This window comes from Papaver somniferum, chromosome 7 (genome assembly GCF_003573695.1).
Source record: "Papaver somniferum cultivar HN1 chromosome 7, ASM357369v1, whole genome shotgun sequence".
NCBI lineage: Eukaryota > Viridiplantae > Streptophyta > Magnoliopsida > Ranunculales > Papaveraceae > Papaver > Papaver somniferum.
The window spans coordinates 110,764,830-110,779,041 of NC_039364.1; positions in this window are offsets into that span (position 1 = coordinate 110,764,830).

Below are 14,212 nucleotides of genomic sequence, written 5' to 3' on the forward strand. Positions count from 1 at the left end.
TTACATGTGTTCTAAGGAAGTAAGTTCATAAACTTGTTTTGTGAACCGAAAAAGAAATGGCAGGAGTTATTGGTTTTGTTATTCATTGCTTATCTTATGAACAACCAATATGTGTGATAAAGTAGAACCGATCACAACTTGTTGTGTTCTTGGTAGAACTGTTCACAAAGTCTTGACTTTTGTATTGGTAGAACTTTTATTAGTAAAACCAATCTTAAGTAATCACCTTGGTATGTATCGGTTATGCAACTACCAAATGGAAGAGGGGAACCGATCCTTGTAAGGGGTGAAGGGGAACCGATCCTTGTAAGGGGTGCAGTGCAGAGAGGGAACCGATCCTTGTATGAGGTGCAACACGTTTACAGTAGAAATGGGAACCGATCCTGTGAAGAGGTGCAACACATATGAGTTAGATACCATATATATGTGGGGAACCGATCCTAGTACCTAGTCAACCATATCTTTGGTAAGCTAGTGTGACTATGCGTAGTACTCACATGAAGGTAGAACCGAAACTTGTTTTGGTAGAACCGCAAACCCATGATTGTGATTGAATGTTTGGTTTGATCAATCACATAGTTCTTGAAAGTCAGATGGACCAATTCTAAACTTTTTTGGAAGTGTGGCAAATCAGTTTCAAGATTGTAAGTGTGAAAGAGAACTTACAAAGTAAAGATGTCGACAAACTTTGAACACGTGCTGAGAATGTTTATTTCTATAATTGTTCAAAGATATTCCTTAAAGGCTAAATGGAAGAAAATCCCAGGATCGAAACATATAAGTTAAGAATCTTTTAATTAAAGTTATTAATTTATCTTGGATGGAAACTTATGTAATTGGCAATGTGCATTTACTAATTATATTTTCCAAGAGATTTCGATTATATTTTTGGACAGAGCATTTCCAGGAATTATGAAAACCGAATCTGTGCATTTATGAATATCTTGAGAATATTTTCGGTTTTTGAATTTCCTTGGTGTCCAAACTTCCTTGTCTATAAATACACGAAGTTTGCCCTTCTAGCAAACTAATCCTTCGTAACAATTTGACTTCCTCTTTTGTCATTGTTACTGGTGTAGCCGCCTATCGGAGATGAGAGTAATCTAATTAGGTGAAATCTCTTACGGCCGCTCGTTTTAAAGTCTTCTTTGGGATTGAGAAGCTCTAGCGCGACTCGTTGGTGGGAAACTAGATAATTGCGGTTTATCTTTGTTTTCGATTTGATTTGATTGACTAACGGAGGTTGAAATCTGATTGCACCTAGTTTGTTTATGCTTGAGAATCTTCTCTTATGATATAAGATTCACTCAAACTAGTTCAGAGTTTCGACAGGGATCTTTAGACTGTTGTTAGTTCTAAAGACGATCTTGTGATAATCCATTGTTAACAGACTCCGTTCTGTGCGTGATTGATCACAAGAGATTCAAGTGATTGTGTGCAGGTTTTTATTGAAGATCAAAGAAGATTTGAGGACGAAGAAGATATTGAAGATCTGACTTGGGTTTTATAATCTTTGGTGTGCACAATACTCGTTTGGGAAAAGAGGATCCAATTGATAATCGGTTTATCCTTGTGGTAGATTGGATTGATTGATTGAAGTAGATCGGCATCAACATGGTTCCTTTGGATTAAAGGTGTTGTTGGCTTAATCTTAACTGATTACCTTCGGGTGATTAAACATAAGATAGATCTAGACCTGACAAAGGAGTTTATGTTAAGATAAACGGAAGAGCCTTTGTTTGACTCATATCACTTGGTTGAAGAGAGATAATACCAAACAGATTTCTTGTTCCTTTAGTGTCTGGAATACGAACCAAAGGAGTTGTTCCAAGTACGTGACTGAGGCGTGGGAATACAAAAGGAACTAGGTATACTATAGAGTTAGGTGCTTGGTCTCAACTATACGAAGTAAGTGTATTTTGTGTAGCGGCTTAATCATGAGAGTATCAATTCTGGACAAGGTCCCGGGGTTTTTCTGCATTTGCGGTTTCCTCGTTAACAAAATCTTGCTGTGTCATTTACTTTTATTTTCCGCATTATAATTGTTTTATTATAATTAAAGTAAATCACACAAACGTTAATATCTTATTACTTGATAAGTGAATCATATTGTGTTTGGTTAAGTCCGAACTTTTTTATCAAGTAACACACTTTTTTGTTGTATTGTCTCGATCTCGTATCCATAGACGATCACACAGAGTGTGAACCGATTAGTTGTATTGTCTCGATCTCGTATCTATAGACAATCACTTTCGGAGGAAAGGACTTATAGGTCGGAAAAGTTTTAGCTTGAGGTATATTTGGGTACCCTCGCCTTTTCAACATGGATCTGAAGCTGAGAGTAACTGAAATTTGGGTTTGTCTCGAATTAGAAGTTGGCAGTGGATTGGTTCGAATCCGTGTAGGGTTCGATGAGACTGAAATCAGTGAGGGTTGAGAAGTCTCTGTATCTGCAATTGAACTGAGAAGAAGATTGATTAAATGGTTGAATTCAAAAGCTGAATTTTATTTATGATTTGCAATGGTTATGTTGCTGGTATGAAGCAAGAGAAATAGTTGCCGCAATATTTGGTTGTGTTGTTGTTGTTCTAGTGTGTGCAGACAAGGATATTGTAAGCTGATGCTGCTTGAGTGCAGTCGATGAAGTTAAGAGCCTGGATTAGAGAAGGTGAACATGGAAGAAACTGATAACTGCATTTGCAGTGACAAAGCTGAAAGGATTTGTACAGATGGAGTTGCTGAGATGGGCTTGTAATGCGAGAACCGAGTTGTATGCAGTTGAGAGCAAGTGCAGTTCAGGGAAGTGCAGATTGAGTTAGGTGGTCGTCTTGTTTGCAATTGCAATTGTTGTTGTTGTTGTCGCAGTGATGGTTGCAGTCATGATGAAGCTGACTTGGAATTGCAGGTGGAATTGACGCTAAAACAGATGGAGTTTGCAGCTGTGCTTTGTTGGTGTTTGCTGCCTAGGGTTAGGAGGTGCTGGTATTTGAGGCAATGGTTGCAAGTGATGGCAGGTTGAAGAATGGATGCAATGGATGAAATAGTTGGTTCTACAGGCTAACGCAGGCTGAGAAGAATGAGGATATGATGCTGCGAATATGGAGTTCATATTGGTGGTTGATATGTTGCCGAGAAAGAACCAAGTGGTGTTGTTGAACCGGGGAGAAAGCAAGGATTGCAGCTGAGATGGCTTGAGTCTCTGGTGGAGTTTACAATGGCCAGGGATGGTTGACATGAACTGAAATGGAGCTACAGATGTAAAGGAATGGAGATGGAACTGAGCAAGAGGATGATTGTGTACAGAATTGGTGTCGTCTGAGTTCTTGAAGGAAGCTACAACTGCAGGCAGCAGTTGGTTTTGTGAAGCTGCAAGAGATGAGGAAGTGTTACAGGAAATGGGCGTGTAGTACAAAGGTGTGCTGCCTAAAATGCGCAAGGTTGGTTCTGGTGATGTGCAGTTTAAGATAGCGCCGAGACGCAGAGAAATGATGTTGTTGTATCTGTAATTGAGCGGGGCTGGATTTGCTGTGACAGTGCAGGGGAGTAAGAAGTGGCGTTGTTGTGAAATAACTTTGTTGCAGCTGTTGCAGGTTATGGCTTGAACTGGATTGAGTAGGTACTGGTGGTAGAGATGGATGAATTTGCAGCTGCAGGATGATGCTGAGAAGACTAAGATGGAAGTGCAGCTGAACTGCGATGTGAGTGTCTGGAACTTGATGGTGCTGTGTTGCAGGCAGGGATGGAGATATGCAAGTTATGTAGTGATAGAATTGATGGCCTGAGCTGAGTTGCTTGCACTAGTTACGATGCAGTTGGAGATGGTCAGGTGGACTGGTTGGTATTACAGTGTTATGAAGCCACAAAGTTGCAGTTGGCCATGTAAATCTAACAAGGAGTTGAACTGTTGATTACACGGTATGCATTTGTGTGTGAAGTGCAAATGCTGCTGCTGATGGAGTTATTATTTGTGACAAGAGAATGAAACTGGGAGTTGTAGCTACAGAAATTGGTGCTGCAGTGAACAAGAAAATGGCAGGGAAGCGAGGCATTGATGGTGACTTGAGATGTGGCCTGATTATACGGCTGAAATAGGTTTTTGTCTGAATTGCTATTATGCAGGAAAGAATTTTCATAATGTCGTGAAAGTATGCAGTGTTGAATAGGTTAATTGGCTTGTCAGTTTCGCGAAGCTGACAAGCATAGCATGCTAATGGACCTGAGGGTTGAGGCTTGAATTGAGATGGTCTGGAACTGACTGAGCCTGACCTGGAAACTTGAATTGGTCGACATTTGGAATATGATATTTGAGGAAACCATGTTCACACAAGAAGGGGGAAGCTATATAAAGCTCTCTAGGGTTCTATTCTCAGGGGATATCTTCTTCTACTTTTGTTTTAGGGTTAAAAAACATGAAAACCTTTCTTTTCTTTCTTGTTATATGAACTCCATAAGCATGAGTAGTTGATTTATTTTTATTGGTTAAAGACGTAGTTGGATTTTGGAAACCAAGTTATTGATTTTATGAAATAGTTTTCTCTCCATATTATCGTTTGATTTCTACTGCTCATAATAATTGCATGATGATGTATTACAATATGATTGAATGTTTGTTTGGTTAAGTCTAGAATTAATTGAACTCATATCCATATTTGTAGCTAGTTTAGGGTTTTCGTCGAGCGATAATCTTGAATATAAGTAGCATGATATGATTATGGATTGTAGTGATATTTTCTCGTAATCATATGTATAAATTGACCTTTATTCGAATTGTTTGCGCAATGTATTTCAATTGCATTAATTAGCCTATTTCCGAAACTTATTGCTCATAGGAATTGAACTTAATTAGCGCAAGGCGTTAGGTTATTCTTTAGGTAGAATTCACTTTTGCATCTCTAATGTGTTTGTTGATGACTTAGGAAATTTACGGAGTAACTTTCTCTCTTGATACTCTAGGGATTTTGATAATAGTGAGATTAAATATCAATTCTAATCATACATTCAATACTTGTTTACAATTGAAGATGAAATCTTTATCCAATACTTTCTCATCCTTGATTTGCATACTTTGTTTTCTTATTTTCTTTTAGAATATTTTTATTCACATAAAAATCAGAAATCCCTCCATTATTTTATATAAGAAACCAAAACATTTTGACAACCAAGACCTCTCTGTGGGAACGATCCTTTCTTGCCCTAGCTATATAATATATTTTGAGTAGTAAGAAAGTGTACTTTATTTTTGACGCATACGACATCGATCAGATACTACGCACTTGATTCCCTTAGATGATCTCACCCACAACTAAGAGTTGCTACGACCCAAAATCGCAGGATTTAACAATAAACAAATCTGTCTCACACAGACAAGTCTATCAAAGGATAAATCTGTCTCCCACAGATAAACCCTAAAAGTGTTTGTTCCGTCTTCTGATAATAATCAAGGTGAACATGAACCAATTGATAATCCGGTCTTATATTCCCGAAGAACAGCCTACATTAATCAATCACCTCACAACAATCTTAATCGTATGGTAGTGAAACAAGATGTCGTGGAACCACAAACAATGAGACGAAGGTGTTTGTGATTGCTTTTATATCTTGCCTATCGAAGAACTCTCACGATCTCAAGCCAATAAATATGATTGTACTCGTACGATGGATCAAAAAGTGCTAACCACAAGAATAGGAAACTGCAGCAGACCAAGAATATACCAAACATACCCTTTTTTAAGACAACTACATCTAGTTGTGGTTCAGGTTCAGGCTCTATAAAAGGGTCTAGATAAAATGTTTTCTTGGAATGGATTTCCTCAAAGGTAAGATCCCGAAGATCAAGTTCAAGAGTCTGAAAATACTCAACTAAGAACTTTGAAGCACATAACAATAACCTGAATAATTGGGGATCCTCTAAGTCAATCAGATTTGACTCACACAGTTGACCACAGTGAAAGTGGTGGTCTTCCTTAAACAAATGTGTCGACCCTAATCTCCTAAAATAATTAGGTTTTGTCTCAAAACTTAATAACTGACACATCTGTAACTCATACGTTCCCACATTTGGTTGAAAGGTTTTTGGTGGGAAATCAAAGTCGATCTTGGTATCATAGCCTGAGATAACCACATCAACCAGAGGATGGGTTTTTAACAACTGAACTTCTTCCTGGACATTATTAGGTTCGGAGAGATAATATGAAGGTAATCTGGTACAATGGTTGAGGCATAAATATCAAGTTCCAAGTGAGGGACCTTTCTAAACATGTAGTGTTACCAATTCTAACCTCGTCATCTTGATTATGCAAATAATTATCCTCATTTTCAAGGGTATTACTGGAAACACTATATTGGAAACTAAGACTATCTTGAGCAAGTATTTCCACGATCCTATTTGTGTTCTCAGTAAATTGCTTGAGAGTCTCTTCTAAAGACATCCTAGTTGTCTGCTCTGAGGATTCATCCGGAATATTAAAGGTTTCCTTCATAAATAAGGAATAATTCTTGAAAGCCTCTTCTAGAGAAATAGACGAATTGTTTTGCTCATATGATTGATGGGTGTGCGAATAGTAATTGGGCTCACCATGGTATGAACCATAACCTTGAAAAGGGGAATGCTCCCAACCACTAGTCACACTATGGTAATGTCCATTTTGAAAATCAGTCGGATATTCGTTGTATTGGTTATTATAATACCATTTCGACATTCTTTTATGCAGGGGATTCGTGGGTGTGAGTTGTCACACAAAATAAAACCTACTGACAGGGGATTCGTGGGTGGACAGAGTCTTACCTCCCGTACCAGACGGGCGATGAATCGTTGAAGTCGACTCAGGCCACCGACTCCTATGTCAGTGTACGAACCCGAGGGGCCGAGACAGTATCGTAACCGTCGTCCATCCCTGCAAAAAGTTTATATTTAAATTGTTTAACCCTTCCTTAGGGTTTTAAAAATAATAATGTCCAATGTTCCAAAAATAAAGTTCAAAAGGTCCAAAAATAAAATATTACAAAAATAAATTCCCTATTAACAGTTTCTAAAAATAAAATATCTATATACAAAAATATTCTTCTTCACTCCTTTTGGATTCCTCTTTTCTTTCCTTCTTTAGCTTCGCTTTTGTTTTCAACACTTTCTATCTTTTTCTTTAGCTCAGTTCCAAATCTGAAAACAAACAACAAATACCAAAAGGCGTAAAAAAGAACAAAAATAATAAAAATAAAACCTAAAAACAAATGATACAGAAGTCCGCGTCGGCGGCGCAAAAAATTGATCGAATTTTAGACAGTGCTAAATATAGTAGTCGTTCACTCGGACTTTGTTGAGATTGATTTCAGGCTTAAATAAAGAAAATACTAAAATAATAAAAATATATACAAAATATGGTCACAGGATGAAGAGAGACCGGGACTCGGGATTCCACTGCTTTTCATGTTCATGGTGTTCATAAATTAATCCTAGACATTTATAGCTCAAAACAAAAGAAAAATAACTCTATTCTTTGCCAACGTAGATTTCGTAAAACATTAGTTGTAAGTTGTGGGCATGACGCATCAAAAGTAATTAAAACTAAGCATGCGACATCAAACAAAATACCAAATAATTAATAGAAATCATTAAACAATTAAAATCCATGCAAATAGTCAAATAAGAAATTAATTAAGTTACCACACTCATGAAAAAGTCACTTCCTCCGTCGCCCCGGTATTGGGGTTTAGCTCATCACGTCGAAAACACACTCAAAGAACTTTTCATTGCTCAAAAGGTGCTTATAAAGATGAAAATATATGAAAACAGAGATTCGTAACACTTATAATTGTTACAAGTGATACTGTTACAGAACGATAAAAGGAAATTGTTGCTGATACAGCAGCTCTGCGACCCTCTGGTAATTGCCGTTGTCACTGTTGATGAACGACTGTTGTTTGGGGTCTTATGTTCTTCGTTCTTCCTTCAATGGCAGCAGCAGAGACAAGCTCTGCAACTCCCTATTCTCTGCTCTATTATTACCCCTAACACTCCATATCCTTACTGTCTGATCCCACATGCCTTTTTATACTAAACAGGCACAAGAAATTACTCCGTAATAACTCATAAAATTCTCGAGAATAATCTGCTATCAATTACCTTTACACTTCGCTGCCAGCTACGAGAAGTTTCTCTGCTGTCAAATAAAATCCTCCAACAAAATATTCTCCCATTCAAAGCATATATCCGATGCTCTAACTGCCCTATTTGTCGAAGGAAACTTCCTTTTCTTATCAGTTACATACGCCTGCATTCTGAGAAATAGTCTATGGTGTAGTAAAACCCCTTACAGCCACACACCAACCTTTGTGAATCACTCACAGAACACAGGAACGCACAACAGATTCTCTTGTCCCCTGTTTTGCCGAGATATGAAGACATCTGCCTCCCTTATCGAATATGACCCATATACCAACCCTGTTTTGATGAAACAGGTGGATACCAATACAAAGAACCCATTGAATCCGGCCAAAGCTCCAACAAAATCTTGCCTGAAATACCTGTGAAAAGTTCACACCTCAGTTTCCTTCTAACTCGAGTTCTATCCAAATTCAATCGACAAAATCACTCCTACTATCCCTGTTATGCTCTAACAGATGCTTTCCATCAGTTTCAGCCATTGAGTCTCCTCATAAGAGCACCAAAACTCGAACCCTAATTCTTCCATTAAAACACCAAGTTTTCCTGCCAATTTTCAAATTCAAAGGTGAAGAAGGTTACCTCCCCCTATCCATAGTAGGGGTACGAATAACAATGGGTGTTGTAGACAAATTTGGGTGTTGAGGAAAAATTTGGGCTACACATAACCTTGGGTTCCCCTTAGCCAAATCTGGGGTCCGTATAGCAAATGTCCTCCAAGGGTGCCCCGAGCAACTTTTCGAGACGAATTTCCAAAATGTTAATTTCCCCAAAATACCTACAAACACGTAAAACACCATAATAACTACGAAATTGAGTACCAACAATACAGAAAATTGAGGACAACTTAGACACAAAAATGTGTCCATCAAATACCCCAAACTTATTATTTGCTAGTCCTCGAGCAAAACTAATCTAGAAAATAAAAATCCTAACTCACTAGGTGGCCCTAGTGACTGAGTTAATCTCGGGAGGGTTTACAAGAGGTGTACCCACAAAACCTTGACTTTTAATTGGTCACAAGTATCCAAAGAGCTATGAGGACATACATATTCTCAACCTATCTCCAAGTAACTAGAATGCCAGAGAAATTAAAGGTGCCAGCTCTAAAGCTGAAAAATAATAGGTGAGACACATCCGCAACACTGCTAGATAAAGAGATATCTGCTAAACAACTAGATAAACATTGTAAGATGCATCCGCTTTACAGCTGGATAAGATTAGGAGAGAAATAAAAATGAGAGGGACATCTGCTACACAACTGGACTAATTATGTGTGATGAGTTGAACCAGTGCTAGAAAGATCTTGTGCCAGATGGAAACCGGACTAACAAAGCAACCAATATGCATCTCTCTTCGACTCTCTCATAGTTCTCAGTAGAAACAACGTCTTCTTCGGCTTCAACTGTTGATGATAAACTCTCGAACCTCGTAGAACCTTGACAATTAATTCTTCTCCTTAATTTCTTGCTTGAAACTTCCTTATAGATTTCTACTTCCCTATGGCCTTATTGAACAAAAATCTAATTATAGAAATTAAGAACGTAATGATGATTTTTCTTTTTCATTTTTCTTTTTCTTTTTTATTTTTTTCTTTTTTCTTTTTTTTTTTTTTTTTTCATTTTTTTTTTAATTTTTTTTTTGTAAACAAAGATAACAAGACAAAATTTAAATGGCCATGAGAGAAGGACTTTAGTACTTGTAATGTCTTGGTATCATGAACTTCAACAATTTATATCGTTTGCTCTTATAACTTCTTGTAACTAAGTATTCAACTTTGATTTGAATTATTCTTTTCTATTGTTGCTTCTAAACCTTAAACGTCTTCAACTTTCTTCATATATTTTGATGTCGCTCCTCTTGTTGATGATGATAAGTCTACTGAGAGAGAGTCGTAATCCAATAACTAAGACTACATTGTGAGGTTGCTTTGTCTTTCTGGCATTTCCTTCTGGCCTAATTTCCTTTCTATCATGGATGGTTAGGTCCATCACGGATACCCTCTAAAAGGAACATGTTCTCTCATGAATGTCAAAAATCTCAATGTTTTTTTCTCTAATGTCTCAGTAGAATGTTATACCTAGCAATTCCAGTTTCCATCTTTTCGGTGAGAAACAATATGTAAACTTAGCTAACCAGATACTATGTGACGCTAGAAGTTTCTCCCTTACCCCCAAACTTAAATCTAACATTTTCCTCAATGTTCTAAAGATAAAATTAAAAGCATATGAACAAGTATAAACTGTTACCATTTGAAGCAAAAGAGTTAAGGAAAGATATTACCGCATTGCATGAGATTGGGTTACCTCCCAAGAAGTGATAAGTTTAAAGTCTTCAGCCAGACATTGGAAGAATTAATCACCTTGTAGAATCATATAGAAGTAGCCGGAATAACTGTGGGTCATCTGGATCAAAAAGTGCTAACCACAAGAAGAGGAAACTGCAACAGACCAAGAAGATACCAAACATACCCTTGTTTAAGACAACTACATCTAGTTGTGGTTCAGGTTCAGGCTCCATAAAAGGGTCTAGATAAAGTGTTTTCTTGGAATGGATTTCCTCAAAGGTAAGATCCTGAAGATCAAGTTGAAGAGTCTGAAAATACTCAACTAAGAACTTTGAAGCACATAACAATAACCTGAATAATTGGGGATCCTCTAAGTCAATCAGATTTGACTCACACAGTTGACCACAGTGAAAGTGGTGGTCTTCCTTAAACAAATGTGTCGACCCTAATCTCCTAAAATAATTAGGTTTAGTCTCAAAACTTAATAACTGACACATCTGTAACTCATACGTTCCCACATTTGGTTGAAAGGTTTTTGGTGGGAAATCAAAGTCGATCTTGGTATCATAGCCTGGGATAACCACATCAACCAGAGGATGGGTTTTTAACAACTGAACTTCTTCCTGGACATTATTAGGTTCGGAGAGATAATATGAAGGTAATCTGGTACAATGGTTGAGGCATAAATATCAAGTTCCAAGTGAGGGACCTTTCTAAGAGTTAAAGCACATGGAGAATCACCCCCAAACATAGAGTTTTTAGTGTCTCTAGAAAGACTAGTCACAACTTCCCTAGTTTCAAGGTCATCATATCCCTGAAAATGGTCAATTGATTCTTCTAAGTCAGGTACATCCTCACTCACATCGACGAGTTCATATTGTTTTTCTAAGTCTATTGTTTCTAAATTGCTAGACTCAAAATATACCCGCTCCTTTAAACCTTCGTAAGGAAATACTACGTCGTCTAACACGGGGACACTTCTAGTCAAATCCTCGTTCTTTTGAATAGGTGAATAATTATTAAAATTATTTGGATTTGAACTAGAAATAATATTACCATTGTAAAGATCAATTGGAGTAACAAATTCCTGATCACTATGTCTATATGTGTCTGATTCTTCATCAATGCTATCCTCATCATAATCATCATAATAATATGAAAATGGTTGAACCTCATCTAAACATGTAGTTCTACCAATTCTAACCTCGTCATCTTGATTATGCAAATAATTATCCTCATTTTCAAGGGTATTACTGGAAACACTATATTGAAAACTAAGACTATCTTGAGCAAGTTTTCCACGATCCTATTTGTGTTCTCAGTAAATTGCTTGAGAGTCTCTTCTAAAGACATCCTAGTTGACTGCTCTGAGGATTCGTCCGGAATATTAAAGGTTTCCTTCATAAATAAGGAATGATTCTTGAAAGCCTCTTCTAGAGAAATAGACGAATTATTTTGCTCATATGACTGATGGGCGCGCGAATAGTAATTGGGCTCACCATGGTATGAACCATAACCTTGAAAAGGGGAATGCTCCCAACCACTATTCACACTATGGTAATGTCCATTTTGAAAATCAGTCGGATATTCGTTGTATTGGCTATTATAATACCATTTCGACATTCTTTTATGCAGGGGATTCGTGGGTGTGAGTTGTCACACAAAATAAAACCCACTGACAGGGGATTCGTGGGTGGACAGAGTCTTACCTCCCGTACCAGACGGGCGATGAACCGTTGAAGTCGACTCAGGCCACCGACTCCTATGTTAGTGTACGAACCCGAGGGGCCGAGACAGTATCGTAACTGTCGTCCTTCCCTGTAAACAGTTTATAATTAAATTTTTTAACCCTTCCTTAAGGTTTTAAAAATAATAACGTCCAATGTTCCAAAAATAAAATTCAAAAGGTCCAAAAATAAAAAATTACAAAAATAAATTCCCTATTTACAGTTTCTAAAAATAAAATATCTTTATACAAAAATCTTCTTCTTCACTCCTTTTGGATTCCTCTTTTCTTTCCTTTTTTGGCTTCGCTTTTTTTTTCAGCACTTTCTATCTTTTTCTTTAGCTCAGTAATCTGAAAATAAACAAAAAATACCAAAAGGCGTAAATAAGAATAAAAATAATAAAAATAAAAATAAAACCTAAAAACAAATCGATACACAAGCCGCGTCGGCGGCGCCAAAAATTGATCGAACTTTAGACAGTGCTAAATAGATTAGTCGTTCACTCGGACTTTGTTGAGATTGTTTCAGGCTTAAATTAAGAAAATAATAAAATAATAAAAAATAATACAGGATGAAGAGAGACCGGGAATCGGGATTCCACTGCTTTTCATGTTCATGGGGTTCATAAATTAATCCTAGACATTTATAGCTCAAAACAAAAGAAACAATAACTCTATTCTTTGCCAACATAGATTTCGTAAAACATTAGTTGTAAGTTGTGAGCATGACGCATCAAAAGTAATTAAAACTAAGCATGCGACATCAAACAAAATAACAAATAATTAATAGAAATCATAAAACAATTAAATTACATGCAAATAGTCAAATAAGGAATTAATTAAGTTACCACATTCATGAAAAAGTCGCATCCTCCGTCGCCCCAGTGTTGGGGTTTAGCTCATCACGTCGAAAACACACTCAAAGGAAATTTTCATTGCTCAAAAGGTGCTTACAAAGATGAAAATATATGAAAACAGAGATTCGTAACACTTATAATTGTTACAAGTGATACTGTTACAGAACGATGAAAGGTAACTGTTGTTGATACTGTAGCTCTGCGACCCTCTGGTAATTGTCGTTGTCACTGTTGATGAACGACTGTTGTTTGGGGTCTTATGTTCTTCGTTCTTCCTTCAATGGCAGCAGCAGAGACAAGCTCTGCAACTCCCTATTCTCTGCTCTATTATTCGCCCTAACACTCCATATCCTTACTGTCTGATCCCACGGGACATTTTATACTAAACATGCACAAGAAATTACTCCGTAATAACTCATAAAATTCTCGAGAATAATCTTCTATCAATTACCTTTACACTTCACTGCCAGCTACAGTAAGTTTCTCTGCTGTCAAATAAAATCCTCCGACAAAATATTCTCCCATTCAAAGCATATATCCGATGCTCTAACTGCCCTATTTGTCGAAGGAAACTTCCTTTTCTTATCAGTTCCACATGCCTGCACGCTGAGAAATAGTCTATGGTGTAGTAAAAACCCTTACAGTCACACACCGACCTTTGTGAATCACTCACAGAGCACAGGAATGCACAACAGATTCTCTTGTCCCCTGTTTTGCCGAGATATGAAGACATCTGCCTCCCTTATCGAATATGACCCATATACCAACCCTGTTTTGATGAAACAGGTGGATACCAATACAAATAACCCATTGAATCCGGCCAAAGCTCCAACAAAATCTTGCCTGAAATACCTGTGAAAAGTTCACACCTCTGTTTCCTTGTAACTCGAGTTCTAGACAAATTCAAGCGAAAAAAATCACTCCTACTATCCCTGTTATGCTTTAACAGATGCTTTCCATCAGTTTCAGCCATTGAGTCTCCTCAGAAGAGCACCAAAACTCGAACCCTAATTCTGCCATTAAAACACCAAGTTTTCCCGCCAATTTTCAAATTCAAATGTGAAGAAGGTGACCTCCCCCTATACAGAGTAGGGATGCGAATAGAAATGGGTGTTGTAGAAAAATTTGGGTGTTGAGGACAAATTTGGCTACACATAACCTTGGGTGCCCCTTAGCCAAATCTG